Source organism: Melanerpes formicivorus, unplaced genomic scaffold, assembly GCF_026170545.1.
Source record: "Melanerpes formicivorus ecotype bairdi unplaced genomic scaffold, bMelFor1.0.p_v2 SCAF_111, whole genome shotgun sequence".
Lineage (NCBI taxonomy): Eukaryota > Metazoa > Chordata > Aves > Piciformes > Picidae > Melanerpes > Melanerpes formicivorus.
The window spans coordinates 35,609-60,287 of record NW_027142463.1 but is presented as its reverse complement, the minus strand read 5'-3'; the positions used below and the strand labels follow the sequence as shown (position 1 = coordinate 60,287).

The following is a 24,679-nucleotide window of genomic DNA, read 5'->3' as shown; positions in this document are numbered from 1 at the left end:
AGTGTTGCCGCTGAACTCTGTAAACGGTCTGTGTTGCTGCTGAAACCTGTAAACTCATGGTGTTGCTGTTGAACCCTGTGAACTGACAGTGTTGCCGCTGAACCTTGTAAACTGACTGTGTCGGTCCTAAACCCTGTGTCCCTTAGGGACGTAATGAATTGTAGGATGGCTTGTGTGGAGGCAGGGGAGGTTCCTGCTATGGTTGACACCCTGTTGATGCTTTGAGCGTGCGAGTGAGAGCGGGCACGACTGAGACGTAGAAAATAGCTACAAAGCGAGCGGGAGTCCTGATCTGTGGTTCCACGTCTTCGCGAGGAGCGTGGCCAGAGACGGACGAAGCGAAAGTTGTCAACGGGCGTGTGGCTAGTAATTGTATGTGTAGGACCGGTCAGTAAAGAGAGACAATTTTCTTTCCCTAGAAGGATGGTGGCTCCGTCAAGCCTGGCTACTTTAGACCGGGCTAGGTGGGGCTTGGTGGTGCCAAGCTCTGCCAAGGTTGGCTCTTTGCTCAACTTTTTTGATGTCCTTGGGTTCCCCTCCAGGTAAGTCCATGCCTCTGCTGCTCTCTGGGGTTCTTCTGTATCAACCTGGAATGTTTGAAATGCCTGCATGGTCTTGGAGGGGATTAAGACTCATAGGAGGCCAGCTCACCCTGACCCCTCTCCTCCAACTCCCTAGCTCTCTTTTTTAACGAGGTGTAGAAGTGTGGTATTCATGTGTCTGAAAAGAGGCTTTGAAATGAGCTACACGGGGTTCTGGAATACGTAAGCTTACAGCGCGTCCGTGTCATACACAAGGAGTGCTTTTTCCTTTGCGTGTGTTGTAGGGTTATTAAATATTTACTGATTTGGGCGTGTCTGTTTTTCTTTCTTTTATTAGACTGGAAAGCCTTCCGAACAGAAGCTGTCTGAGCTCCTTCCCATGCACAGCGGTAACAAACTGTGTTGCTACCAAACGCTGTAAACTCACTGTGGGGCTGCCGAACGCTGTAAGCTAACAAACTGCAGGGCTGCCGAACGCTGTGTCCCTTAGGGATGTAATGAATTGTAGGATGGCTTGTGTGGAGGCAGGGGAGGTTCCTCCTATGTTTGACACCCTGTTGATGTTTGAGCGTGTGGGTGAGAGCAGGCACGGCAGAGACGTAGAAAGTAGCTATGAAGCGAGCGGGAGTCCCGATCTGCAGTTCCACGTCTTTGCGAGGAGCGTGGCCAGAGACGGACGAAGCGAAAGTTGTCAATGGGAGCGTGTGCAAGACTGAGACGTAGAAAATAGTTACGAAGTGAGCGGGAGTCCCGATGTGCAGTTCCACGTCTTCGTGAGGAGCGTGGCCAGAGACGGACGAAGCGAAAGTTGTGAATGGGTGTGTGGCTAGTAATTGTATGTGTAGGACTGGTCAGTAAAGAGAGAGCATTTTCTTTCCCTAGAAGGATGTCGGCTCCGTCAAGCCCGGCTACTTTAGACTGGGCTCGGCCGGGCTCAGTTCCCCTCGGCGGCTCCGTTGAGGTCGGCTCTCTGCTCGGCTTTTTGGATGTCCTTGGGTTCCCCTCCAGGTAAGTCCAAGCCTCTTCTGCTCTCTGGGGTTCTTCTGTATCAACCTAGAAGGTTTGAAATGCCTGTATGTTCTTGGAGGGGATTATGACCCCTAGTAGGCCAGCTAACCCTGACCCCTCTCCTCCAGCTCCACGGCCCTCTTGTTTAAGAGGTGTGGAAGTGTGGTATTCATCTGCCCGAAAAGGGGCTTTGAAACGAGCTCCACGGGGTTGCGGAATATGTAAGCTTGCAGCGTGTCTGTCTAATATGCAAGGAACGCTTTTTCCTTTGCGTGCGTTGTAGGGTTATTAAGTATTCACTGACTTGGGCGTGTCTGGTTTTCTGTCTTTTATTAGAATGGAAAGCCTTCTGAACAGAAGCTGGGTAAGTTCCTTCCCACGCTCAGCGGTAACAAACCGTGTTGCCGCCGAACTCTGTAAACTGAAAGCGTTGCCGCTGAACTCTGTAAGCGGACAGCGTTGCTGTTGAACTCTGTAAGCGGACTGTGTTGCCACCAAACTCTGTAAGTGGACTGTGTGGCGGTTGAACTCTGTAAACTGACAGTGTCGCCGCTGAACTCTGTAAACTGACAGTATCGCCGGTGAACTGTGTAAACAGACTGTGTTGCCGTTGTACTCTGTAAAGTGAAAGTGTTGCCGCTGAACTCTGTAAAGTGAAAGTGTTGCCGCTGAACTCTGTAAACGGTCTGTGTTGCTGCTGAAACCTGTAAACTCATGGTGTTGCTGTTGAACCCTGTGAACTGACAGTGTTGCCGCTGAACCTTGTAAACTGACTGTGTCGGTCCTAAACCCTGTGTCCCTTAGGGACGTAATGAATTGTAGGATGGCTTGTGTGGAGGCAGGGGAGGTTCCTGCTATGGTTGACACCCTGTTGATGCTTTGAGCGTGCGAGTGAGAGCGGGCACGACTGAGACGTAGAAAATAGCTACGAAGCGTGTGGGAGTCCCGATCTGCGGTTCCACGTCTTCGCAAGGAGCGTGGCCAGAGACGGACGAAGCAAAAGATGTCAGTGGGAGCGTGTGCAAGACTGAGACGTAGATAATACCTACGAAGCGAGCGGGAGTCCCGATCTGCCGTTCCACGTCTTCGTGAGGAGCGTGGCCAGAGACGGACGAAGCGAAAGGTGTCAATGGGAGCACGGCCAGTCACAGAATCTGCAGCATTAGTCCTTGTTGCACTTCATTGTGGTTTGGTGTAGGATGCGTATATGGTTTCTAGTACTAATAAACTAAGAAACAAAATCAGGGCAAGTAAGTAGCAACATCCTTCTGAAAACAAATGAAGGAAGGTCCCCTGCCTAAGGGAAGAACATGGCATATTTCTAAACTGTGTGTTGTAGTATGTGCAATTTGTTTTTACATGCTAGAAGCCTTTGCAGGTAAGTGAGGAGAAGGACAGGGGTGCTAGCTAAAGCTTTCTAAATGCCCAGTAATAGCATTTGTGAGTATGGAGGTAGGGAGGAGAGATTATTCAGGCGGAGATTAGGGGAAGGGGCGGATGGGCAACTTAGGGTCCGGGTGAGGATTGCGTTTGGGGTCAGGGTTAATGATAGTGTGGTGGTCAGGGGGTTTAGGGTTTGCGTCGTGGACGGCACCAGGGTGAGGGTGCAGGGGCCGGCGGACGTAGGGTTAGGGGGTTGGGGTTATGGGGTTAGGGTTAGGGGTGGTGGCAAAGGGGGTGGCAAAGAGACTTCCCTTGTTTCCAGTGTGGAAAACCTCTTGTTTGTCCCCTGACCCCAGAAGCTTCTCACAGGGGCTGTGTTCCTCACTAACAGCAAGGCTGCGCTCGGCCCCTGGGGATGCTGCAACTGGAGCAGAGAAGCTGTGTTCCTGGCAGTTCTCTCTCCACCTGGATCAGGATGAAGGTGCAGGCCATTGCTCTGCAGCTAGGCACTGCTGAGAGCTGCAGCTGGTACCCAGATCAAAGACAGCTTTGTCTCTAAGGCCAGTGCTGCCGTGCCGCGGCGTGTGCCGCCCCGTGGGAGCTAATTTCTGCAGCCTAACTGCGCTGAATGCTCGAAAATTCTTAGGGGAAGAGCGGAGAGCGGAGAGCTTGACTCGAGCATCGCTATGGATCCAGCGCCTGCGCCCTAGCCCGGCTCTGCTCGCGCCAGGGGGGCAGCGTCCCGGTCGTCGCTATGGATACGGCGCCTGCTCCGCAGCGGGTCCGGTCCCGCGCACGCGCCCTCCTCGCGGGCTGCGCCCCGCTTTTCTGGCGGGGGGGGCGGGTGCTGCGCAGAGCAGCTTTGGAGCTGGACCGGTCGTGGAGAGCCCTGATTCGGCGCATGACGCCGTTCTGTGCCCCAGGGTGCCTGCGAAGCGCCGTCCTTTGGCGGGGCAAGGGGTCCTGGCGCATTCGGGGAGGTTGCAGTGCGGTTTCCGGTGTCGCTGCCGGCCCGGGACTCCCAGGTGTGTTCCTTCCGGCGTCTGAAGGTGGTCTGGGGCCATCGGCAGGGCTTTTGGGGGTGACAGAGGAGGTCTGGGGGCACCTAAAAGGGTCTGGGGATATGTAAAGTTCTGGTGGGGCCATCTGAAAGGATCAAGGGTCGTGGAGAGGCAGCTGGGCACCTCCGACGGACACTTTGGGAGGTCTCTGCAGGCTCCCGTGGGAGCTGGGGGTGTCTCGGGGTGGGTTTGGGTTTGTGCTGCAAACAGCGTTGATAATGCAGGGACGTTTTAATTCCCACTGAGCGCATTGCATATTCAGCAAGGATTTTGTAATTTAGCAAGGCTATGTCACATGCTCAGCCAGAAGACTGGAGGGCAGGTTGGCCGGTGGACTACTCTCCAGGACTGGATTGACCTCACTCAGCTGATGGTGAGCAACAGCCTTCATTTCCATTCCTTATCCTCCTTAGGACTTCTGCTATTGTTATTATTGCTCTTATTATTGGTATTACTATTATTCCTACCCCTGAGTTTTCTCACTTTCCCCCTTCCAGTTGTCTTCCCCCCACATCCTGCTGTGTGATGCTTGTTTGCTAGCTGGCGAGTGCCCTCAGGGCTGTGCCGGACACAGAGCCTGCTTGTGTCATCTGCCTTAGGCACGCTCATGTGAATCCAGCATTCAGAGAGGCGCTGCCTGTTGGAAAGATAAAGGTGAGCCAATTCAGTCCTAGCAATGTGATGTCTGCAGGTAGCCAGCAGCTTGGCATGTTCTCCTGAGCTCAGAGCCAGACAGCAGGATGTCTCATCTAGGCTCAGAAACTCAGGTGCTAAGAGTGACCTGTGATAAAAGCTGTGAACAATTGAATTGACATGTCAGTAGGGTTTGGACACAGGGTCATGGAAGTCTCAGTGGGACAGACGCTCCAGTTTCGGAAGCCTGTATTTCATGTTGCAAGGAGGTCGTTCTACAGCTGAACACAGCTGTGTGTGTACAGCCGTGAAGTACAAACCAAATGATTTCCCGAGCTCATCTGAATCCCAGAGCTCATGAAATTCAGGCCTGCCTTCCTGTAGTGTTGGATCTCTCAAGGGGAAAATTGAAGAGGAGGAGAACTCTTTAGCTTTCTCTCTCTTTTCTTTCCCTCGATACACTTTGTCTTGCTTGGCTTTGAATCACAACTGTGACGTTCGGTTAGGTGGTGAATGTGTACTAGGTGGTACGACACCAAAAGAAGGAAAAAAGAACAGGAATAATTTGCGTTATAGATGACTCCAGGTAAAAGTTTTTGGTAACAGTTTTATTGGCACTAAAAGATCATAAAAAGGGAATAAAGTGCAATAAAAGGCAAGCAAAGCAGCGCGCTGGGCTTGAGAGGGGACAAAACTCCACCTCCACAGCAGCCTTACAATAGTTTTCTTCATCTTCTATAGTTACATCATCTACATAAGCAAACTTATGCTCAACAGAAGGCAGGCATGTGATAATGAGTCTTAGAGTAGGCGGTCAAATCCCTTCTCCCCACATTTGGGTGGTAAGGGTCAATGTATCCGTTTTCTCATGTGCACAATTTTGCAGGCTTCTTATCTGAAGAAAACAAATTCCTAGGTCTGAATGTTTATCTTTAAGATAAGCTCTGCCTCAGCCGTGATGTCTCCAACTAACCAGACAGTATCCTTGCAAGTCTGCAAGATATGTTTCTTTCCCTTTGCTCTCAAAACAGGCCTCACAAGATCCTGACCCTTAATCCCAGGGCACTCTAAGTCTTATAATTTTAAACATAGATCACCAGTATATTCATCACAATTTGTCATAAAAACCCCACAATTCCTGTAGGATTTCAAGTTCCTGCTTGATAATATAAAGCAGTCTGTGCTTTGTTGGTTGTTTTAGTTTCCTTGCTGTGCTGCAAAGATTTTGATAGGAATTTCTAGGTATTAACTACAGCCAGGGCAATCCTTCAAGTGCCCTAGGAATGCAGTGAAAACCTTTTGGGAATTGTTCCTGCTCTGTTACTCCTCAAGCTATGAGCAGACACACAGGCAGTTGTTAACAGACTTTCTTTGATCATCCCAGGTCTGGTGTGCTGGGACTGGCAGGATTTTCCTGAGCTGTCCACATACAGTTTCTGTCGACACTCTTCAGCTCGTACATCCGGTTTGCTGACAGAGGGTGTGGGGTTTGTGGGGCCCGGCAGCGAGAGTTTTCCAAAGAGGAGCTCTTCAGGGCAGCTCCAAGGTTAGGTTTGGATTCTCCTGGAGTCACACACAGAACGAGTCTCACGATTCCAGTGGTCTAATTTCATAGCTGCATTTTCTTCTCTCTGCCTAGGTGAGAGGATGACCTCACTAAAGAAGAGAGATAGCCTGAGCTCTACAGGAACCTTGAACCCAAGCAGGCAGTGCCTTCTGTGAGTACAAGCTGTCCTTGCTCAACGTGGAACTAGTTGAGAGCTGAAGCCAGACCACACCATAATTCCCTCAGCTTCCTCTTCTGCAGATTAAACAGTCCCAGTTCCTTAAGCCACTCCTCATAAGACTTGTTATCCAGACCCTTCACCAGCTTTGTGGCCCTTCTCTGGGGACACTCTCTCACCTCTGTGTGCTGGGGAACACCACTTCTGCCGGGCCAGCCACCAGCTGGGTTTAACTCTGTTCCCCACTGCTCTTGGGGCCCAGCCATCCATCCTGTTCTGCTGTCCAGCAGTCCCTTTGAAAAAAAATCCATCTGAAAAAAGAAGTAGCAGAGAAGGAAAGTTGAAGCTGCAAAGATTGCAGTCCCCTCAGTTGTTGAGGATTGTTTTGAGCAAGAGGGGCCTTGGGTCCCAGGGACGCCTGTGCAATTCAGGCTTTGAAGAATTCTCTGTGATAATATAGTGGCGGAGTAAGAGATGTGAGAAAGTGCTGATTGCTTGGTATGCTGAAGTCCAGCTGCCTCTGAGATGGGAGGCAAGCAAGATAAGGAGGAGGCGAGATCTGGGGAAGAGAGCAATTAGACCGGATAGAAGAATTCCACAGAGTTGTGAAAACAATGATGTAACCTTTTAGAGAGCAACCACTAGTATGTTGCCAAGTGGGCATAATTATAGCAGACTGTATATAAGATGTGTCTGATGCTCAATAAAGTTGGATTCCGCTGATCAAATTGGTCGAATAAGCGGCCCCTTCTTGTGGCAAATGGCGCTCGAACACGGGACCCTAATGAAGACAAAGGTTTAGGGTCTAAGAAGTTCTTCGGGACTTGGGAGATTCGGAGTAAGCCGGAGGCAAGAAGAAGGCCGGCCCGGGATAGCAGTACCGGAGGCTGCAAGAAAAGGGAAGACAGCCTTGAAGCCGAAGACGCTGTAGAGCCGGGAACTGCTTAAACGAGGACTTAAATGAGGACTGTGCGCACGGGTATTAACGTTTAAATACGGACATGGATAGGCAGGCAGCGTATGATTTATTTATATGCTTTTTAGAAAAGCGACAGTGTAAGTTAAATTTTAAAAAGGAGTTGGTGCCACTGTTAAGCTATGCAGAAGAGTTAGGATATTTTAAGGATCCAACTGAGGTGTTTCAAAGATTGCAGTGGAAAAAGTCTGGACAAGACTTGTGGCTGCGTGGGTTAGATGATGAAAAACGAGCAAAGGAGTGTGGAAAATGGTGGAAGATGGTTATGACAGCACTGGATCAGCATCATGCTGAGCAAATGGCAGCTTATCAAGCCAGGGTACGATTAGATCATACGGACCCAAATGGAGCAAGTGTTACACATGCTGGGTTGCCTTTGTCAGAAGAGGTTCAGGATTATTTAAGAAAGGAGAAGGCTGCGTGTGTAAAAGGACTAGGTGGCAGAGTTGAATTACAATCTGTAACACAGGACTCTGCTGAGGAGCCTTCCCCGTCTCTTTTAGCTGAGCAAATTGTACAGGAGAAGAAAGTAGGTGAGGGAGAGGAGACAAACAGGGCGGTAGATCCTAGAGGTGGTGTTAAAGATCATGCAAGAAAGCACGCAGAGTATTGGCAAAAGGTTGCAGAACACTTAAATGCCGAAGGAGATCAGGAAGGGCTTAGCTGGCTGACTGCTTCACATCAAGCTTTTCCAGTAATGTATACACAGGTCCCTGGGGAGCAAAATGTTCAGGCTGATGTAACTCAATTGCCATGGAAATTGTTATCTCAATTAAGACAGACTGCGAGTCAGTTTGGGATTCAATCTGAACCAGCTAGACAGATGATTGATTTTATTTATATGAACTATAATATGTTACCTAGAGATTCTTATAATGTTATGAAGCTGATCCTAACAGCATCTCAATTTATGACATTTTTGAATGAGTGGGAACACCTAGCTGGACAATCAGCTGGAGTACAAAGACAGCAAAACGATCCATTATTTGGTGTAACAGTAGATCAGTTGTGTGGAACGGGACAGTATGAGAGACCAGAGTTACAGGCACTTTTACAGCCGCCTGTTTTGCAAGCATCAGCCCAGATAGTAAGGAGGGCTTTTGACAAGCAGAAGGATGGAAATGCAAATCCTCACTATATGGGAACTAAGCAAGGTAGACAGGAACCTCTTGGTGAATTTGTAGATAAGTTGCTTGCCGCACTTAGAGCAGCAAGCGTAGGAGAAGGTATCCGAGAGGCAATTTTAAGGCAGTGTTTAATGCAGAATGGGAACCAGCAGACGCAACAGCTTATTACATCAGCAGATCCTAGATGGACGGTAGCCGAATTGTTGCAGAGGGCTCAGGACTTGCCAAGCAATCCGATGGCTATGTTGACGGAGGTGATTGATAAGAGATTACAAAAACAGGCTGAGGTGTTGTCAATGACAATGACAAAACAGCTTGAGCATAGTCAACAGGTTATGGCAGCCTTAGTACCTTTGTGCACAAACTCAAAAGGGCAAGGCCAACCCTATAAGCAGTCATCAGATGAAATACAGTGTCATCGCAAAGCGTAAGGCGGAGATATCGTCTCAAGTAATGCCTGGACTTTTGGCCCATAGATCCGCTTTAGGGCATTTCCCTAGCTAGTGAGATCAAAGCAGGATAGAGATGAAGTTAGGAAAGCAGCTGGCAAAGGTGGTTCTCAGCTTAAAGAGATCCTTAGGAGAATGACAGCAGGATTATATGGACAAAGAATTCAGGGAGATGAAGATGATATTTTGGAGTGTTCTTCTCCACGGGAGGAATTGCGAAATGTCCGTAAAGATTCCACCAGGGCAGATAAGGAGCCAGTTCTAGCTTGGCTTAGTAGGTGTTATGATACAGGTGCTTCAGCTCTAACAGTTGGAGACAAGTCAGCAGCTCAGTTAGGAACTCTCTCAAGGGACAATGGAATAGATAGACATCTAGGCAAAGCTCTCGGTAAGGTTAATCTGTGGATACGCCTTTTAATGGCGGTTGCCCTGAGATACCCTTCCCGAGATGACCTTCCATGGAACCCTAAACCCTGGACTACCATAGATGAGGGAATTAAGCGCTTGAGAGAATTTGCTGTTAGAGAGCTACTCTATGGTGAACATGAAACTCTGAATCCTGATGACATTCCTGTGGGTATTGGTCTCGCTAAAAAGATCATCAAACTTGCTCCTTCTAATTATGCAAACATTCTGGCAAGCAGAATTGTGTCAAGAAGTTATGGTGGAGCTTCTCCTACGGTTGGCCAATTCAGTGATCAAATGAGACAATTGGAGGATAGCATGATACGTGGTTCTTTGGTTTCAGCCATTGAAACTCTGTCTGGAAAAATTGAGAATTGCATGAAGGATCTGAAAGATTCCATATACCAATTGGCACAGAAGGATAATTTCAATTCTTCCTCCAGGTGGATACAAGTTTCATCTGTGAGGAATACACGTCCTCCAAGGAGGTCATTCCAAAACAGGACATTCCAAAACAGGTCATTCCAAAACAGACCACCAAGGCAATCACGTAGAACTATTTGGATAACTCTGCGTGATCAGTTCGGTGAGAACATGAACCGCTGGGATGGCTAACCAACTTCTAATCTTTTCAGGAGACTGAGGGAATTGCAAAGTGGCAGTACCCGAGGTAGCAATACCAGAAGGGTAGCTGTTACTTCCACAGTTCCCCAGAATGACTCTTATGGCTCCAACAGTGGCTCCAGTTATAACATGCAAAGTTATAACCCTGCAAACTATGTGCAATGCACATGTGCGCATGTTCCCCATAACTAGGGGTGCCCTGCCTCCCGCCAGGGGGAGGAGAGGGATAACAGAGATAATAGAATCTATTGGGATGTGTACATCCAGTGGCCTGGCACTTCACAATTTCAGAAGTACAGGGCCTTGGTTGACACAGGAGCTCAGTGCACCATAATACCATCAAATTATCAGGGATCAGAGTCTATAACTATTCTGGGAGTCACTGGTGGATCTCAAGAGTTAAGTAAGGTAGAGGTTAATATAAGTTTAACTGGTAAACAATGGAGGAAGCCTACAGTTGTGACCGGACCTGATGCACCTTGTATTTTGGGAATTGATTTTCTGAGAGAAGGGCGTTTCAAAGACCCTAGAGGTTACAAATGGGCTTTTGGAGTAGCTTCTATAGAAATTGATGGACAAAAATTGAAGCTATCTGCCAGACCTGAGCTTTCTGATGAATCTGCAGTTGTGGGACAACATAAGATACAGGACATTAAATTGCCGGTTGCTTCTCAGACTGTGCATCACAGACAATACAGAACCAACCGTGACTCTGTTGCCCATTCAGAATCTGATTCGTCAGTTGGAGAGTCAGAAAGTCGTCAGCAAAACTCATTCACCTTTCAACAGTCCAGTGTGGCCTGTGCGGAAGCAGAATGGAGACTGGCGTCTGACAGTAGACTACCGAGCCCTGAATGAAGTGACACCACCTATGAGTGCAGCAGTACCAGACATGATGGAGCTACAGTATGAGCTGGAATCCAAAGAGGCCAAATGGTATGCTACCATAGACATTGCTAATGCATTTTTCTCTATTCCCATAGCAGAAAAATGCAGGCCTCAGTTTGCTTTCACCTGGAGAGGAATCCAGTACACTTTCAACAGGCTGCCAATGGGCTGGATCCACAGCTCAAGCATCTGTCATGCAGTGATCCACGATGCTCTGGAGAAAGGCGGTGCTCCAGAACACATCCAGTTCATCGATGATATCATCGTCTGGGGTAAAACTGCTGAGGAAGTCTTCAAGAAAGGTAACAAAATCATTGACATTCTTCTGAATGCAGGTTTTGCCATCAAGCGAGACAAGGTGAAAGGGCCTACCACAGAGATTCAGTTTCTGGGAGTGCGCTGGCAGGATGGACGTCGACACATTCCAGTGGATGTGGTAAATAGAGTCTCCACCATGGCAAGTCCCACAAACAAGCAAGAGACCCTACGTTTCTTGGGGATAGTGGGATTTTGGAGACTGCACATTCCTGGATATAGTCAGATTGTGAAACCTCTGTATGATGTGACTCGAAAGAGAAACCATTTCCACTGGGGACCTGAACAACAAGCAGCCTTTGACCAGATAAAGCAAGAGGTAGTTCAAGCAATGGGTCTGGGACCTGTCCGAGATGGTCCAGACATTAAGAACATTTTGTACACGGCTGCAAGTGACAATGGTCCAACCTGGTGCTTGTGGCAAAAAGCTCCAGGTGAGACACGTGGACGTCCTCTTGGTTTCTGGAGTCGAGGTTACAGAGGCTCAGAGGCTAATTATACTCCAACAGAGAAAGAAATTTTAGCTGCCTATGAAGGAGTGAAAGCATCTTCTGAAGTGATTGGAACTGAATCACAACTTCTTCTAGCTCCCAGATTACCAGTTTTGAATTGGATGTTCAAAGGCAAAGGCTCCACACCACATCATGCCACAGACTCAACATGGTCTAAGTGGATGGCTCTGATAACACAGAGAGCTCGAATGGGAAATCTTGAAAGACCTGGTCTAGTGGAGGTGATCTCAAGTTGGCCTGAAGGTATCAACTGTGCTAAACCTCCAGAGGAGAAAGTAACTCATGCTGAGGAAGCTCCTCCTTACAATGACCTTTCTGATGATGAAAAGAAATATGCTTTGTTCACAGACGGTTCCTGTCGTCTTGTTGGAAACAAGCGAAGGTGGAAGTCTGCAGTGTGGAGTCCAACACGCCGAGTTGCAGAGGCGAAAGATGGAGAAGGAGAATCCAGTCAGTTTGCAGAGGTAAAAGCTGTCCAGCTAGCTCTCGACGTGGCTGAACGTGAGAGATGGCCAAAGCTTTATCTCTACACCGACTCATGGATGGTAGCCAATGCTCTATGGGGTTGGCTAAAGAACTGGAAGAAAAGTGGTTGGCAGAGGAAAGGAAAACCCATTTGGGCAGCCAACCTGTGGCAGGACATTGCTGACCGAATCGAGAGAATTCCAGTGAAAGTGAGACACATCGATGCTCACATTCCTAAGCGCAAAGCTACTGAGGAACAGCAACACAACCATCAGGCAGATCTAGCTGCAAGAGTTTCTCAAGTAGACATGGACTCTAATCTTGATCTCGACTGGAAACACCGAGGTGACATATTCTTAGCTCGGTGGGCTCACAATTCGTCAGGACATCAAGGCAGAGATGCAACATACCAATGGGCTCGTGACAGATCCATAGACATTTCCATGGATGCTATCACACAAGTCATCCATGACTGTGACATTTGTGCTGCTATTAAGCAGGCAAAATGACTTAAGCCCTTGTGGTATGGTGACAGATGGTCCAAGTACAAGTATGGTGAAGCTTGGCAGATTGACTACATCACTCTACCACGTTCTCGTTCTGGTAAGCAGTACGTGCTTACTATGGTAGAGGCAAACACTGGATGGTTGGAAACTTATCCAGTTCCACATGCAACTGCACGCAACACCATTCTCAGTCTGGAGAGACAAATCCTGTGGAGACACGGAACTCCGGAGAGGATCGAGTCAGACAACGGAACTCATTTCAAGAACAACCTTGTAAAGAACTGGGCAAAAGAGCACGGTATTGAGTGGATATTCCACATTCCCTACTATGCACCAGCTTCAGGGAAGATTGAACGCTACAACGGTTTGTTGAAGACCACTCTTAAAGCCATGGGGGGTGGATCTTTGAAAAACCGGGAAAAACATTTAGCACAAGCAACCTGGCTGGTAAATAGTAGAGGTTCAGTGAACCGAGCTGGACCTGCACATTCAGATTTGCTACGGAAAGTAGAAGGTGATAGAGTTCCTGTTGTTAGAGAAAAGAATCTGTTAGGTAAAACTGTTTGGGTATTTTCACCCTCAGGAGAGGCTAAACCTGTCCGAGGGGTGGTTTCAGCTGAAGGTCCGGGTCACACTTATTGGGTAATGCAAGAGAATGGTGAAATTCAGTGTATTCCACAAAGAAATTTAACTTTAGCTGAAAGAGGTTAATTTCAAACTGTTGTACAGCTACATTTCGTCCAAAGGAAGAATCAACGAGGACTCTATGGTGCACGAACCCTGAGATCCCTGAGTCAACTAAGAGACCCTGAGAATCCCTGTTTCCCTTTTCTTCGCTTCGTCGGTGAAGAAATGAACTGTTTTCCATTTTTCTCATTTTCTGATTTTCTTGGACTTTTGAATCATCTACATCTGAGCATAGCCGGAATGGACTATGAACTTTACTCACGAACTGTAAATATCGTTTTGGATTGGATGGACAGTGTGAACAGCCAATGAAATTGTTTAGAAGGGGTGGACTGTGGCCGGTTGACGCTGCCCCCTTAAGAAAGGGAATATGGTGGACGGAAGTTGGTAAACGGAAGGAATAGTCTAAACTAATTTCATTGGAAGAGTGGGAGGAAGCGCCTTCTGAACTGGGAGTGAACTGGACATTTCCAGGACTTTTCTATCAGTCTTGCTTCCGCCTTTCCACGGTGCAGCAGCTCTCTGTCTCTGTGCTGGGCTTTCTGCCAAGGCCTCGGCCTTGAAGTCCAGATACCAGGCCTGTATTAACTCCTTTCCAATTAACACAAACTGCTTCTAACATTTTTTTTTTTCCTCTCTTTTCTCTCTCTTTCTATCCCACTCTGGGAAGGGGGGGGGGAGAGAGGGGAGAGCGGAGGTGGGGAACCCCCTCTCTGCCGAGGGGGCTTACTCTCATTTCTGTGTTACTCTGTTGTATATCTTTGTATATATTGTAGATATTGTAAATTTGTAAACATTCCCCTGCATACCTTACATTGCTTTGTAAATATAGCTCCACTGCTTTGCTAATTCAGCTTGTGAGGTTTTTTTTCCTTTCCCTTCAATTTTTTTTCCCCTTTTACCTTACAAGGGGGAAGGGAGGAGGCTTCTCGGCCTTACCCTTCCAAACCCACCACAATTGTGGACAGAAGGGACACTTTAGGCAAAAAGCATGACTTGGGAGAAGATGACTGTCCTAGGAGCCTGTAAGAAACACTGATTGCCAGATACTTTTGTGTACTTTAGGAACTGCTGCTGTAAGTTGTATGCACTGACATCCAGCAATATGGAGTGGAGAAGAGACAGTGGCATCTGTTACAAGCACCTCGAGTTTTAGGCTCAAAAACATCAATGTAGCTCAAAATTGCTGCTATCACCTCCTATGGAAGTCTCCATGCCTTCAGCGAATCCTACATTTGACCTGGAGGCTGCCTGGAAGGGCAGCTGGTGTGAATTCGGTGGCTTTCTTCCCACCCCCCTTTTCCCCCCCTCTCTTTGTCCCTATGGTGCCTTTGCTAGCCAGCCACCTCCTCCCCCCCATTTCTCCCCCCCCTTCCGATAACCTCTCTAGTCTATGAAAGTTGTGTTCTGATTTAAAGCAACAATGATTATTTCATTATTTCATTATTTCTGATTGTGATGTGTTTTAGAGATTTTTTTTTTTCTGTTTTCAATAGTTGTTTTACCTGTAAGCATAATGAATAGTAAGTATTTAGTATTTATAAGTATTAAGTAATTAGTGATTGTACTAAGGTATAAGCATTTAGTAATGAGCTCAAACTTTTGTTTTTCTGTGAGTTCAAATTTTAACTTTTGGTTCAAACCTTTTTTTTTTTTTCGTGCCATGGCATTTTGAAAGAGCTCTAACTTTTTATTAGTTTCTTTTTAGACATTGATTTGATAATTTAATTTTAACATAGTTCTTTCAGTTCTTTAGAGATTTTTGGTGTTAGCATAAGAGTTTGATATAGGGATATTATAGAATGAGATTTTTTTTTTGTTTGTATTCAAAATCGTTTTAAGAGAGGGATTATATATTAAAACAAAAAGGATGCACATTTTATAACTAAGGTTTTAGTAATGCCAGCAAAAAATAGCTAACCCACGTCAACACCCGGGAACATCACTTCTGCAACGCAGTACCGCAATCATCTCAACAAACAACAGCACAAGAATCACAAGGATGGGACAAATAGCATTTCACATGAAGCTGAAAATCAGCAGACCTACCTAACACAGGTCACAATGTCTGTTACGATAATCTGAGATCAAAAGCATCAATCGGGAGAATGTACCATAAAGCTATGTGTATTAGGACTGAATATCACAATTGCTTAATTGTTGTGTGGTTAGAGAATATGTTGTCATGGACTTGTATGTTAACTCACCAGTTTGTATTAATTTTAAATAGTTAGTCTGATTATAACACAAAATACATTTGCATTTTAGGTTATAAAAAACAAGGGAGAATTCAGGTGTTACATCCCCCCCCAAAAAATGGCTAAAGTATACTACATTCTCAAACTTTCATTTTATGTGCGGTTTCAAGCGTGATTTAACAAAGTTTATGGAGGATATAAGAATTCTGGAAGTTTTAGCTAGGAGAAATTTGAAAGAAGAACAAACAACATTAGGCCAAAGATAGTATCTATAGGACTCGGTGCCTTAGCAAAACCAAAGTATCAAAAGAGCAGCATTGTTAGGATGAGTAAGGATGGATTGTTAGGTTACGGTCAATTTTATACCGGGCAGAACCGTGAATAGTCAAGATGTCACCTTTGACCCGGCAAAGAAGCCTTTTCACTTTTGCTGTTTACGTGCAAGATTTTTCTTTACTTATGGAGATGGAGCCTGGCCAGCTTTATCTTTATAGATCAAGGAGAATCTTGCTAACATAAAACAACTTAGGATTTTTGAGCGTCTTAGACAAGAGAAGATGTAACATACCTTTAAAGCATATTGTAAAAGACAGTGGTGAGGATAGGGTTTGCTGTGTTTGTAGATCATTGTATCTTGATCCTTGTGTATGACGTATTTGGGCCTGATGAAGTCATCTCTGTTGGTAAGAGGAGTGAAGTGTGAAAACTTGAACTAGTAAGATCTAAGTCGTTGACAGATTAAGCAGTTAACAAAGAAGTAAGTTCTTTGAAGTAAGGGAGTAAGTAGGATGAAACTTTGAAAAAAGCAACTGTTCTGTTCGGTTAGGGTGGGGGGGTTGGGGTTAGGGTTGGGGTTAACGGTTATGGTAGGGTTGGGGGGGTTAGGGTTAGGGGGTTAGGGTTAGGTTTAGGGTTAGGCTTAGGGGCAGGGCTTGGGGGTGGGGTTAGTACCCGAGGGTTAGGGGTTAGGGTTTAGGGGGTTAGGGGGTTGGGGTTAGGACCAGTGCTCCCAGTCCCCCCTCCCCACCCCCCCAGGGGCTCCCAGTCCCCCCCAGTCCCCCTCCCAGCACTCCCAGTCCCCCTGATCCCCCTCCCAGCCCATCCCTGTACCTCCCAGCGGCTCCCAGTGCCTCGAACTGGTGCCGGTGAATGAGGGGGGCGGGGGGCAGGAAGGGGAGGGGCCAGGAGCTAGGGGGCAGGGCCAGGAGCTAGGGGGCGGGGATCTGTGGGGCAGGGTCCCCGTGGGGTGGGGCAGGGGTGCAGCCCCTGGGGTTCTCCCATTGGCTCGCTGGCTGCAGCGGACCCCTGAGGACCCCAGCGAGGGGAGGGGCAGGGGGGATGGTTTTTGGGGGTGGGGCACGGGGGAGGGTCAAAAGGGTTTGAGGGGGTCCAGGAGGGGCTCCTAAGGGTTGGGGAGGGGTCCCAGGAGGGTCTGAAGGGGATCCCAGAAGGGCAGAAAAAGGTGGGATGGGAATTGGGGGGAGGGGCTGGGTCTGGGGGGGCTCTGGGAGGTCCATAAGGGTCTGCAGGGGTCTGCCAGACTCCGCGGGGGTCCCCAGGGGTCGCCAAGGGTCTGTGGGGCTCTGCGGGGGTTCTCAGGGGTCTGGAATGGTCCTTAAGAGTCCATAGGGGTCCGCGGGGGTCTCTTACGGGCCCCTGCAGACCCTTGGGGACCCCCACATATCCCTCCAGACCCTAGGGGACCCCTACGGACCCCCCCAGAACTCTGCGGACAGCCAAGGACCCTGACAGACCCTTGGGGACCCCTCAGGACCCCCACGGTCCTTTAGGGACCCCCAAAAGGGAGAGGGCAGAGGGGGGGGAGGTGGGATGGGCGCTGCTCCCGGGGATGCCGGCGCCAGGGTCCTGGGGGCGTGAAAGGGGAATTGGGGGGGGCCCGTCTGGAGGGTCCCAAAGGAGCTGGGGAGGGGCTGTGAGGGTTAGGGGTTTCTGGGGTTGAAGGTTTTGGGGTCCTGCAGGATTCGGGGAGGTCTCACTGTGGTTTTCGGCGTCCCTGCAGCCCCGGGACCCCCCCGGGACGCCCCTCTCCCCCTGGGCCCCCCCCAGCCACATCGCGAGCGGTTGGCAGCGCAGCTGTGCCGCCGCCCGGTGGCTCAGTGCTGCCCCCGCGCGTCACGGTCGGCACTGCAGATGGGCAGCGGCGAGTGCTGCCTCCAGGAGGCCGAGGGCTGAGCCGCGCCGGGGGGGCTCTGCGCTCCTAGCAGCGATAGCTTCCCCCAGAGGAGCTCTGAGGCCAGCTCCAAGGTTCGGTTTGGGTTCTCCTGGGGATCTCAGACCCCACTGCTCTGATTTCACAGCTGTGTTTCCTTCCCTGCCTAGGGGACAGGATGCCCTCACTCCTGGAGAGAGAGAGGCACAGCCTGAGAGGCCTGGAGCTGTGTGGGCTGTAGATGCTCTTCACCAGCTGGGAGCCATCCCCCCAGGAGTCTTCCACCAGAGAGCCTTCTGCGGGGTGCCACGGTAAGCAGGGTGCAGGTGAAGGGGTCCAGAGCAGGGCAGCAGGGCTGGGCAGGGGGCTGGGGCACAGAGCCCTGGGCAGGGGGCTGGGGCACAGAGCCCTGGGCAGGGGGCTGGGGCACAGAGCCCTGGGCAGGGGGCTGGGGCACAGAGCCCTGGGCAGGGGGCTGGGGCACAGAGCCCTGTGAGGAGATGCTGAGGGAGCTGGGGTTGCTTAGCCTGGAGAAGAGGAGGCTCAGGGGAGACCTTCTTGCTCTCTACACCTACCTGAAGGGAGGCTGTAGCCAGGTGGGGGTTGGGCTCTCCTCCCAGGCACCCAGCACCACAACAAGAGGACACAGCCTCAAGCTGTGCCAGGGGAGGTTTAGGCTGGAGGTGAGGAGGAAGTTCTTCCCAGCAAGAGAAGTTGGCCCTGGGGATGTGCTGCCCGGGGGGGTGTGGTGGAGTCTCCCTCCCTGGAGATGTCCAGGAGGGGCCTGGGTGGGGCCCTTGGTGCCATGGTCGAGTTGATCAGATGGGGCTGGGTGGGAGGTTGGACTCGAGGACCTCTGAGGCCTTTTCCAACCTGATTAATTCTCTTCCCATCCTATTTCATCTTCCCCTGGGTGGGAGGTTGGACCTGACGCTCCTCGAGGCCCGTCCCAGCCTGGTTCGTGCTGCTTCTGTGTGTTCAGGACGGGGATTCCCTGCTCAGTCTCTCTGCTCAGGGATTCCTCCTCTTCAGAGGTGTGAGAGAGGCTTCCCAGCCAGCCTGAACTATTTCCCCCTCTGCATTTGCCCCCCTGAACAGAAGCACAGGGGGGGGAGATGCAGTCCTGTCCTGGCTGTTCTCGCCGGCATTGTGCTTCTCCCTGCCCACCCTGCCCCTTCCTGGGGGCTGCCTGCTCAGAGCTGACGGGTGAGGGGAAGCAGTTCCAGATCTGCCTCACAGCTGTTCCCTCCTTCCCTTCTTTCTGGAGGAAGGCAGTGAGGGGGAGGAGAGGCTCTGCAGATGAGGCACAGCAGCAGAGGGCTATGGAAGGAGGAGAGCAGACTCCATGGGCCTCCAGGTCAGAGCCGTGCGGTTAGCATCACAGCTCCTGCTCCATCACCACCACCACCACTTCTGCCCCCAGCCAAGCACCAGGGGCAAGGCCCTTACCAGCCAGGACACCACCCAGAGGAGCTCAGCCCCAGCAGGGAGCCCCAGCCAGCACCCCTGGATGGAATTGGGGCGGTCATCAGCCCTGGCCCTGACAGCCAGGAGGCCGCCAGGTCCCCAACCTTCTGTCACCACCACCACCATCACTCAGCGTGCACCAGAGACACTCACCAGGGATGAAAGGAGGATCCTCAGCCCAGGCAGGCTCATCCTAGGGGGGCTGCTCTTCCTGGGGGAGGGGATTAAATAGGGGAGTGGGTGGGAGGGGCCAGGTGGCCACACCTGGGGTGGGAGGAGACTCCAGCTGAGCCCAGGTGCCGATGGTTTGAGGGGATGAAGAGGGGAAGTGGGGCAGCTGAGGGACTTCAAGGGTGTCAGGGAGTGACAGGGCTGGGGGGCATGGAACAAAACCCAGAAGGGGGGAGGTTCCGATTGGATGCCAGGAGGAAGCTCTTCCCCATCAGGGTGGTGAGACTCTGGCACAGGTTGCCCAGGGAGGTGGTGGTAGCCTCACCCATGGGCGATTTGGAGGCCAGGCTGGAGGTGGCTCTGGGCAGCCCAATCCAGGGTGAGGCATCCCTGCCCATGGCAGGGGGGTTGGAACTGGCCGATCCCTGAGGCCCCCTCCCCTCCCCTCCCTTCCCCTCTTCTCCTCTCCCTTCCCCTTTCCTTCTCAGAGCCCAGGCCTGGACGCCTGGCAGGCTGCTGAGCAGCCCTGATGCCTGCAAGCCGCCGTCCGCTCCGGGGGGAAAGAGACGCTCTCGCTCTCCCTGGCCAAGGCTGGTTCTCTTTCTGGCTCACACAAGGACTCCACAGGTCAGGTGATGAGGTGAGATGGATCTGAGACACGTCGTGGAGCCACTTGTGTAAGCATCTTGAGTCTTGCCGAGAGGTTGTTGCTTGTTCCTGCAGAGAAAGGAGTGCTGGGTGTGTTGCGGTGCATCTTCCATCCAGCTGTGCTCTACAGTCTCTCTGGGACCGAGCGCCGGCTCTGTGCAGTGCCTCCGGGGGAGGGGTGAAGGGCACTGGGAGCGTAGGAAAGCAGAAAGGGTCCCAGGAGGGTTTCAGGACAAGGGAGAACAACAGGCTGCTGATACTGGAAGGATGGCCTGGTGATAAAAAAGAGCGGACTGCAGTACACAGCCTGAAGCGTGAGGCAGGGGGACGCTTGCCTCCCTGCTGGAGAAGATCAACCTGATACGGGATGAAGATAACGATGGAGCAAACTCAGAGAGCAGCAGTGGTGCAGGAGTGCCAGGGAAGTGCTCGGGCTGCTGGATTTCCCCTCTGTAAACTGCCTGTTCTGTACCAATAAATGATTCCTGCTGCAGCAATAAATGATTCCTGCTGCACCAGTAAATGATTCCTGCTGCACCAGTAAGTGATTCCTGCTGCACCAATAAGTGATTCCTGCTGCAGCAATAAATGATTCCTGCTGCAGCAATAAATGATTCCTGCTGCACCAATAAATGATTCTTGCTGCACCAGTAAGTGATTCCTGCTGCACCAGTAAGTGATTCCTGCTGCACCAATAAGTGATTCCTGCTGCAGCAATAAATGATTCCTGCTGCACCAATAAATGATTCCTGCTGCACCAATAAATGATTCCTGCTGCACCAGTAAGTGATTCCTGCTGCACCAATAACTGATTCCTGCTGCAGCAATAAATGATTCCTGCTGCACCAATAAATGATTCCTGCTGCACCAATAAATGATTCTTGCTGCACCAGTAAGTGATTCCTGCTGCAGCAATAAATGATTCCTGCTGCACCAATAAATGATTCCTGCTGCACCAGTAAGTGATTCCTGCTGCACCAATAAATGATTCCTGCTGCACCAGGGGGGTCCCTGCATGCATTCCCACACGGGAGTCTCCTGTGCCTAGCAGGAGAAAACTCTGCTCTCTTTCTGCTCCATGTCAGTCTAGGAAGTAGCTTTCGGGGTAGCCTGTGGGGCACCGGAGCACCGCAGCAGGCCGCATGGCTTCAGGAGGATCCAAGGGTGGCTGCGTCTGAGGCACAAAGGCAGCAGCGAGGAACCTGCCTGCGGCCTCCGATGGAGGCCTCGGGTGGAGCATCGCTGCCCAGGGGTCCAACCCAAACTGGGTGTGAGAGACATCGACCTCTGGCACATTCCCCACTGTGGGGCAGCCACCAGCCGGCAGCACGGGGGCTGGAGTAGCTGCAGCTGTTTGTGGGGGACCCTTCCCTGCCCCCCTTCATTGCTGCAGCAGAGCTCCCCTTCGGGGGGAGAGGGGATGTGTACACAACTGACTAGGAAAGGACCGAGCTGCTGGCCGGGCAGTTTGCTTCACATTCTGCCTTTTGGGGGGAGAATCAAAGGGAGCGGGGGGATTCTGGGCGGACATGGGGCAGGGGGATGCTGCAGCAGAGGAGCAGGTGAGGGCTGGGGGCACCCCCCTAAACCGCTGACAAGTCTCGGAGGGGACCACAGAACATTTCACAGCGTCAGTGCCGTGAGAGGCGATGCGGAGCAGACCCTCTCCAGCTGGAGAGGGAGGAGTTGGAGCGACTGCTGTGTCACAAAACTTTGGAAACGACCCCCCGTCTCCCCTCTCTGTTTTAAAGGCTGTGAGAATCGTAATGAAGTCACACAGGGGCTTGAGCTATAAGCACAGCCTGCGGCCGTACCCATCATAAACAGAGGCTTTTACCTGCGCGCGGTGTAGGGTTTCGATTTAAATGCCAAAACATCCCGAACGGGGCCGGGCCGAGCTGCTGCCCACGCCCAGGGCAGTGCTCAGGGCCGCCCCCGCGTGCGTCACGGGCGGCACCGCCGCCGTGCCGCGGCGCGTGCAGCCCCGAGGGCGCTCAGCGCTGCAGCGAACCGCGCTGAACGCTTGAAATGCTGGAAAGTTGTTAGGGGGAGAAGGGAAAAGGGAGAGAGAGCCTGACTCGATCGCTGACATGGGTACAACTCCTGCGCCGCAGCGAGGCTCCAGTCCCGCCAGGGCGATAGCGTCGCGATCGTTGCCATGGGTTCAGCGCATGCGTCGCAGCGAGGGTTGTTCGCGCGCACGGGGCTGGCGGCTTTAAAACGGCGCTCACTGGCCCGCCGGGGCTATCGGGTTCCTGCTCGCTCCGTGCTAGGTGAGTGCCTGCCTCCACAGCTCTCCGGGGCTTTTCTCTGGCAGCTGCAGGACCGCACTCTGGCTTTGCTTGCAGGGGGGTTCCCGGAGCCGAGCCGGGACCGTTTGGGAGCCGCGACGGGGCAGGGGACTCGCGCACTACCGGCCGGGGCTGGGGCCGGGGCGGGCGGGCCGGCCGGGGCGAGCGGGCGGGCGGGCCGGCCGGGGCGAGCGGGCGGGCGGGCGGGCCGGGGCGAGCGGGCGGGCGGGCGGGCCGGGGCGAGCGAGCGGGCGGGCGGGCCGGGGCGAGCGAGCGAGCGGGCGGGCGGGCCGGGGCGAGCGAGCGAGCGGGCGGGCGGGCCGGGGCGAGCGAGCGAGCGGGCGGGCGGGCCGGGGCGAGCAGCAGTCAGGAAGAGTCAGGAGGGGTCTTCTCCCGGTAACAGTAAGTGCTCTTCTAGCGTGGCACCTGTCGTCTTTGTGTTCCTCCCCGTAACTCCAAATTCCCTTCCTAGTGCTCTCACTGCCTTTCCAAGTCTCCCAGTAACTCCCCCACAGCTCTGCGAGTTAAATGAATGCCAGAGAAAAATGAGATGCCTGTGCAGTGTTTTTCTAGGGTGCAGGGAAACCTACTCACAGCTTTACAACGTGAGTAACTGAGAGCTAAGCTTTGCTTTTTGCTCCACTCCTTACCGTTTGACTCTTTGCTTTCCACTTGGTCGACCAAGCAAGGCTGATGTCACTTCACAGTCGCTACCCCGTTGGTGCCTGCCTGCGAGTGCCAGGACCCTTCCCGGAACCACAGGACAGAAGGAGGGTTTGTCTCTCTCACGGTGCCCTGAGCAGGAGTCGTACCAACACAGGCTCAGAAAGCTGAAACCATCGAAAGATTTAATTAGAGAGCAACAGGCATTAGAGGTTGGTTGATGGCCAGGGAGAAATGCACCGACTGCAAGGCAATGGGGGCGTAGTAAATCCTGGGGAACAGGGAACACGCTCGGAGACGCAGAGCCACGCAACAGCTCTCACAGAGAGGCGCAGCAAAAACTCAGCTGCGTCCCGAAGGCGCAAACCCTACCAAGAAGGGCGTCCGTGGGTCGGGGCTATCAGAAGCAGGGCAGCCCCTCAGCTGTCTCTGTCTTTCCTACCGCGATGCCACGTGGGGGTGGGCGATTGTGGGGGGGTTACAGACCATTGCAAAAACAGGGCGGAGGGCTTGCCAGCGCCGGGCAAACCAACCCCAGGGGCGGCTGCTGCCAAGAGGCCTGGTCACACCTAGCGGAGCATGTTGGAAACTGGGGACATTCAGCGTATCCCACAGCAGAATGTGACTCCGGCTGAGAGAGGATGAACTCAGAGGGGGCAACACACATCAATGCATTATAGTCACTGTGCGAATAGTTAGAAGTCGGTCTAACCTCTTTCCCTCCTGGCTTAACACCAGCCTGGCGTCCAGGACTCAACATACACACTGCACAGCAACCCACAGAGCTCCTGGGTCATCCCACCTGTACTTGTTCCTGCTGTCCCTGCAGCAATGGACTGTTCCTGATTTTTTTTTTTTCCTCTTTTCCTTTCAAAGTCAGACTGATTCCTGATTCTTCTCCACATCCCTGCCCAGTTCCAGCACCAGAGAGACTGCCCTGAGAGAGAACGAGCCGGGATAACCAGGGACTCGCCTCGAGGAGTCGAATACCACGTGCCAAGAGTGGATGACAGGGCTGTGACAGGGGAGCGGGAGGGGAATGGAGGGGTGGCTTGTGGCGGGTGAACGCCCATTCTGAAGACAGGGTGGAGGGCTTGCGAGTGTTCTACTAAACTCTCTGCTTCCCAGCTGACTCCAAATTATTTCTTGCTGGATTTGGTCCTTTCCTTTTTTTTTTTTCCCCCCTCTGTTGGGAGGGAGGAGGGGGGGAGCAGGAGAGAGATTCTCAGCCTCGACACCATCCAAGCTCTGAGCTCCCAGGTAAGGGTCAAATCGCTGCAGCGACGACACAGCCGAGGGGCGGGGGCAGCCTCTCCCAAACGCTGCCGGCGGACTGCTTGCCCGAACGTTCCCGGAGGGGACGGAAACCCATGACAAAACGTAAGTATTAGCGTGAGGTATTGTAGCGGAGGAAAAGCCATGCTGTTCCTCCAGAGGTTGCAGAGCAGTAGTAACGTGTACGCCAAAAGGTTTCCAATGGCCCTGAGCGGCAAATTAAAACCGCACAACACACACAAAGGAGACCCCACTGGTTTTATATTCAGTTGTTTAATTTGAATGGAAAGGCCTCTGAAGAGAGGCCAGCTGAGTCGCTCCCCACGCACCCGGAGGAGATGCCCCCCCTGACCGGTCAGCGTCCCCCCCCCACTTCAGGGGGTTTGTGGGCATCTATGGTGGGTGTGGGGGGTATCAAAGAGGAATTCAGGGACATGTGGGAGCCAATGGAGGGTCACCTGGGGGCACTTCAGTTGGATGGTTAGGGTTAG

The 24,679-nt window shown here is 51.7% G+C and overlaps 1 long non-coding RNA gene across 4 annotated transcripts; it reads left to right on the top strand.

Moving 5' to 3' along the window:
• The first annotated feature begins 21,975 nt into the window (after nt 1–21,975).
• On the top strand, nt 21,976–24,679 carry LOC137455799 (uncharacterized). Of its 4 annotated transcripts, none has more exons than XR_010990917.1 (3): nt 21,976–22,232; nt 22,723–23,125; nt 23,790–24,679. It is a non-coding gene; the product is annotated as an uncharacterized lncRNA (long non-coding RNA). The 4 variants fall into 4 exon arrangements; XR_010990920.1 differs by having other exon boundaries at nt 21,977–22,232; nt 22,940–23,125; XR_010990919.1 differs by having other exon boundaries at nt 21,977–22,232; nt 22,936–23,125.